The following is a 6,108-nucleotide window of genomic DNA, read 5'->3' on the forward strand; positions in this document are numbered from 1 at the left end:
TCCTGATACAGCTCATTTGATTCGTAGGATTGGATTGCATTCTTTTGTACATTACATTATTTGGCCAAAGAGAATTACTACACACTATGATATTACTAGTCTGCCGCTGGTGGCCCCAGCGTCCACTGTTTGACGCCCCCGGGCTTCCCTTCCTGGCCTCATGGCCTCCTCTTCTCCCTTTGCGTGTTTACCTGACGCGTTGTGTTGGTTGGTGAAGCGATCTGACCTTAAACGGTCAAATATCTACACATAAGTGTCATCCCTGAATCGGTAATGCTGACACACACAGTACTTAAAGGATTTATAACAAAGTTGCAATCACGCATTTATTATATCGAATATCTCAAAAGAGAGTACTTATTACAATAATATGGCTGAAGGCTATCTAATGAAGATAACAGCGAAAGGCTTCGAAGGTAAAGTGAGTCCATCAATTCCAACGACATAGCTGAGTGCAAAACAACGACCTAGCACACCTTACTTTTCGTTTGAAAAGTCTACGACATAATACGTTGCAGCCCGAAACGGCTCAGCACATGGAATATATTGGCAAAATAACACTGTAGAGCAATGAACATGTAGCAGCTATAACTATATGCATATTTGGCTGATGGAGGCTCTATGTTTATTTTTACAGAAAGCTAATTTTTTTCCTACAACAAAGGAATAAATTTTATTTACTACAAAGTTTGTTGAAAACATTGAGAAGTTCTCCAACTCAATCCCAAATTAATAAGCATCAACCCAACGAATTAATTAATAGAATGATGAGATCAAATCAATAATTCAAGTACCAGATACTCAAGATGTCCATAATTGGGGACACGGCTAACCATGATTAGTTTATACACTCTGCAGAGGTTTGCGCACTTTTCCTCACAAGACTCGATCTCCTCCGTTAAATTTCTCGCACTACATGGTGTTTGAGAAACGGATGACCAAGACATAGTCTTTCAGAAGCATTAACTCTTTACTCTGGGTAGACAGTACCACTGTGACGTCTCCGGTTTAATCGTACACTAATCATACACGCAAACATGTACGATCAAGATCAGGGACTCACGGGAAGATATCACAACACAACTCTACAAATAAAATAAGTCATACAAGCATTATATTACAAGGCAGGGGCCTCGAGGGCTCGATTACAAGAGCTCGATCATAGACGAGTTGGCGGAAGCAACAATATCTGAGTACAGACATAAGGTAAACAAGTTTGCCTTAAGAAGGCTAGCACAAACTAGGATACAGATCGAAAGAGGCGCAGGCCTCCTGCCTGGGATCCTCCTAAACTACTCGTGGTCGTCGTCAGCGGGCTGCACGTAGTAGTAGGCACCTCCCAAGTAGTAGTAGTCGTTGCCAACGGTGGCGTCTGGCTCCTGGGCTCCAACGTCTGGTCGCAGCAATCGGGTATAGGAAGGGGAAAAAGGGGGAGTAAAGCAACCGTGAGTACTCATCCGAAGTACTCGCAAGCAAGGAGCTACACTACATATGTATGCATTGGTATCAAATGAAAAAGGGGTATCTTATGTGGACTAAACTGCAGAATGCCGGAATAAGAGGGGGATAGCTAGTCATGTCGAAGACTACGCTTCTGGCAGCCTCCGTCTTGCAGCATGTAGAAGAGAGTAGGCTGAAGTCCTCCAAGTAGCATCGCATAGCATAATCCTACCCAGCGATCCTCTCCTCGTTGCCCTGTTAGAGAGCGATCATCGGTTGTATCTGGCACTTGGAAGGGTGTGTTTTATTAAGTATCCGGTTCTAGTTGTCATAAGGTCAAGGTACAACTCCAAGTCGTCCTGTTACCGAAGATCACGGCTATTCGAATAGATTAACTTCCCTGCAGGGGTGCACCACATAACCCAACACGCTCGATCCCAATTGGCCGGACACACTTTCCTGGGTCATGCCCGGCCTCGGAAGATCAACACGTCGCAGCCCTACCTAGGCACAACAGAGAGGTCAGCACACCGGTCTAAATCCTATGGCGCAGGGGTCTGGGCCCATCGCCATTGCACACCTGCATGTTGCGAGGGCGGCCGGAAGCAGACCTAGCCTAGCAGGCGTTCTAGTCCAATCCGGCGCGCGCCGCTCAGTCGCTGACGTCACGAAGGCTTCGGCTGATACCACGACGTCGAGTGCCCATAACTGTCCCCGCGTAGATGGTTAGTGCGTATAGGCCAGTGGCCAGACTCAGATCAAATACCAAGATCTCGTTAAACGTGTTAAGTATCCGCGAACGCCGACCAGGGCCAGGCCCACCTCGCTCCTAGGTGGTCTCAACCTGCCCTATCGCTCCGCCACAAAGTAACAGTCGAGGGCCGCCGGGAACCCAGGCCCACCTCTACCGGGATGGAGCCACCTGTCCCTTCAGCCCCCAACTCCGAACAGTACCACAGGTAATGTAACAGTGCAAAGTATATGGTATATACCCGTGATCACCTCCCGAAGTGATCACGGCCCAGTAGTATAGCATGGCAGATGGACAAGAGTGTAGGGCCACTGATGATAATGTAGCATCCTATACTAAGCATTAGGATTGCAGGTAAAGGTAACAACAGTAGTAGCAAGGACAGGCTATGCATCAGGATAGGATTAACGGAAAGCAGTAACATGCTACACTACTCTAATGCAAGCAGTATAGAGAAGAGTAGGCGATATCTGGTGATCAGGGGGGGCTTGCCTGGTTGCTCTGGCAAGAGAGAGGGGTCGTCAACGATGTAGTCGATCACAGGGGTATCGGCAACGGTCTCGGAGCCTACCGGAAAGAAGTAACGGAGGGGGAACACAATAAATAACAGAGCAATCAATTGTAACACAAAGCAAGACGCGGCAATACGTTGTGGTAGAGGTGACCTAACGCAGTACTAGGCGATACTGGCGAAGGGGGAAAACATCCGGGAAAGTACCCCCGGTGTTTCGCGTTTTCGGACAGATGAACCGGAGGGGGAAAGTTACGTGTTTGCTATGTTTGGGATGTGTGGCGGACGAACGGGTTACATATCCAGATTCGTCTTGTCGTTCTGAGCAACTTTCATGTAGAAAACATTTTCATCCGAGTCACGGATTATTTTTTATGATTTTTCAAAGTTTTAATAATATTCTGCTATTTTTACTAATTCGAAATTAAATAATAAATCGCTATGGGTACCCAGCTCTGTGTACACAGAAGTGTACACAGAGGATGACAAGTGGGCCAGAGGGCCCAGTTGACCAGTCAACATTTGACTGGTCAACAGGGGGTGGGGCCCTTTGTCATAGTCTCATTAGCTAATTAACCATTAATTAGGGTAGTTAACTAAGTTGATTATGTTAATTAATTGACTTCCTAATTAATTAAATATATTATTTATTATTTATTTTATTTATAAAACTTTTCTCTTTTTTTTATAAGGGGAGGGGCCCCAGCTGCCAGTGGCACAGAAGGCCACTGGAGCGGGCGTACGAGATGCGGGCGGTTACGGGCGCTGCCCCGGGTCGGAGGCCGAACCCACCCGGTTGCGGGACGAGGCCACCGGCGACGGGGAGGCCCGCCGGGCGGGGCAGTGGGGGGGGGGGGGGGGGGGGGGGGGGGCGGCGGCGGCGCGTGTGGGAGGCCACGCGGTCGAGCGGCGCGAGCGGAAGCGGGGCGCTGGCTGCGGGAGGCGCGGGGTGAGGCGTGGCCATGGCGCGGCGGGACGCGGGCGCAGGCCGGAGCAGAGCAAAGAGAGGGAGGAGGCGAGGCATGGCGCGGTGGCGGTGGCCGGCTGCAGTGGCGCTCGCAGGCGAGCGGCGCGGCATCCGCACGGGCTGCTCAGAGCGGCGGAGCGAGCAGCAGGGCAAGCAGCAGTAGAAGCAGCAATCGAGAGCAGCAGCAACAAGCGTCAGGGTAGCGGGGCGCCGTCCGGGCGGACGCGCGGGCGACGGCCGACGCGGGCGTAAGGGCACAGCTGCGGGAGAGGCAGAGCACGCGTGGGAGTGCCAACGACCTTCGGAACGGCAGCGACGCGCTGGAATCGTCGTGCAGGCGACCATTTGGTCCGCCGCCTGGTCCTATCGAACGGCCGCAGTGCCGCGCGTCTATAGGTACCAGTGGGGAAAGCTGGGGTGGCCGGCATCGGTGGCAACGGCGACGGTCAGCAGCGTGGACGGGACCGGAGCTCGTTGGGCACGGCGGCTGGGGCATCTAACGGGCGCAGGCAAGGAAGCAACGGGAGAGAGGAGGAGCGGGGGCTCACAGCGTCCTGTAGGGGTGCAAAGGCAGGCTCGGGGGAGGCTCGCTGACGCCGAAGATGACGGCGAAAACGACGGTGACTCAGGATCGAAGACGTCCTTGCCCCGCTCGAAGGAGAGGCGCCCGGCTCGAGCCCGATTTCGCGGGCGGTGTAGGGGAGCAGGACGAAGCTGATGGGCACTGCGGAGCAACGAGGGATGGCTGTTGAGCGCGGGATCGAAGCGGGCACGGCGGTGACCGCGTCGGCCTCCTCTCGAGATCGATGGAGAGGGAGAGGTGGAGAGAGCGAGGGGAGTGGTGAGCGAGTGGGGGAATGGGATCGAGGGGTCGGGGCGTGGCGCCCTTATCCCCTCCCGACGCTGCCGGTGAGAGGGTGCGACGGCGACCACGGGTACGTTTGGGTGCGCTCGAGGAACAGGGAAGGGAGCACCTGGTGCGTGGGAGCTGGGCCGGCTTGGCCCAGGGGAAAGGCAGGGGCCTTATGTTTTTTTAGTAGTTTTTCCTTTTTTATTTATTTCTCTTTTCTGTTTTATTTAGTTTCCTTTTATTTTAGGTTTATAAAAATTATCACTAGTACCTAAGTTAATACCTTTAAATATACTACTGTCACATTAATTCTCAACCCGAATTAAAATAGTTTAATATTTTATAAAATTCAAAAGTCATTTATTTTAATGTTTAAACCTCTGTTTTAATTATTTTGAACACTTAAACCTTTTATTAAATTTAGGTTTCTTCACCATTATTACTTATGCATTATTTGACACAACCCGAACAATTTAGTTTTGATGTTCGAAAACTTTTGTGGTTTGCCATATTTTGAATTTGAATTTTGAATCCGTTTTAAACTAGTGTGAGGTTATCAACAGTAACCGTGGTGACGTGGCATCATTAGCAGGGAATTACTATAGCTTAATTATCCGGGCGTCAGAACCACATACATCCCTACATCTGCTAGCCTACCACTGAAAGAGGTCACACAACATAGTCAACTATGCCAGAGCCCATAATGGCTTGTGGCTGCACACGAAAGTTTCCAGCATAAATAATCTTATGATCCCTTTGAGTCTGGGTGGCAAACCGTAGGATGATCACATGGGTACTCCGGAATATCCCAGGACAACACTGGATTGCTCCAGGTGCCCAAACAACCACTGGGTGCTCCAGGGTGCCTCAACCAATCCACCCAGATGTGTATTAAAGTAGCCACCTTAAGTTTAACCATCAATTAAAACTCTCACATCTGTCATGGATCACTCAAACCAAACCACGTCTACGAGCATAGCATTGCAAATATAAGCATAACGTAGAAGTAACTCCCAGAGTTTGAAAATAAAGACAATAGGTACTACCTCATCACTACTTCCCGGTACCCACAAGTATTAAAGTCCTAACCATGCAGTGTTTGAGGATTGAGACTAATGGATAAAAACTGGGTATGAAAAGTATGATCAAAGTGTTACTTGTCTTGCCGATAATCTGAAAATCCTAGAGACTCGTAGTAGCACGCTTCGCACTTCGGAAACTCTATCGCAAACAAACAATAGCATACATAAGCACTCAAGCATAAATGCAAAGGTAAAACTCAGATGAGAAAGTCCAAACTGAAAGTTCAACTGAAGAGCTTCAATTTGCAAACAGAATCAATCAAATCGGAGCTACGAAACTCAAACTATGATCAAAAGAAGTTCAAATTCAAATATGCTTGCAACCAAATTTTAAATTGTCAAAATCATGTTCAAGTTGGTTAAATGGAAAGAGGGGTTCAAGACAAAGATTTTGGCGTTGGTTTCACTGGATTTGGACGAACGGTTAAAAAGTTGTGAGTGTTTGAAGATCAGGGGCTAATCTACGATAAAAATAATCGTGGATAGGTCCCTGGCCGAAAATAAAAT

The 6,108-nt window shown here is 49.2% G+C and overlaps 1 long non-coding RNA gene across 1 annotated transcript; it reads right to left on the reverse strand.

Moving 5' to 3' along the window:
- Positions 1–1,092: 1,092 nt before the first annotated feature.
- On the reverse strand, positions 1,093–4,585 carry LOC147986493 (uncharacterized). The gene is made up of 3 exons (XR_015617296.1): positions 4,218–4,585; positions 2,684–2,758; positions 1,093–1,393 (listed from the first exon to the last, which is right to left on the reverse strand). It is a non-coding gene; the product is annotated as an uncharacterized LOC147986493 (long non-coding RNA).
- Between the last annotated feature and the right edge of the window lie 1,523 nt (positions 4,586–6,108).

Source organism: Triticum urartu, chromosome 2A, assembly GCF_056163025.1.
Source record: "Triticum urartu cultivar PI428250 chromosome 2A, HENAU_Tu73, whole genome shotgun sequence".
Lineage (NCBI taxonomy): Eukaryota > Viridiplantae > Streptophyta > Magnoliopsida > Poales > Poaceae > Triticum > Triticum urartu.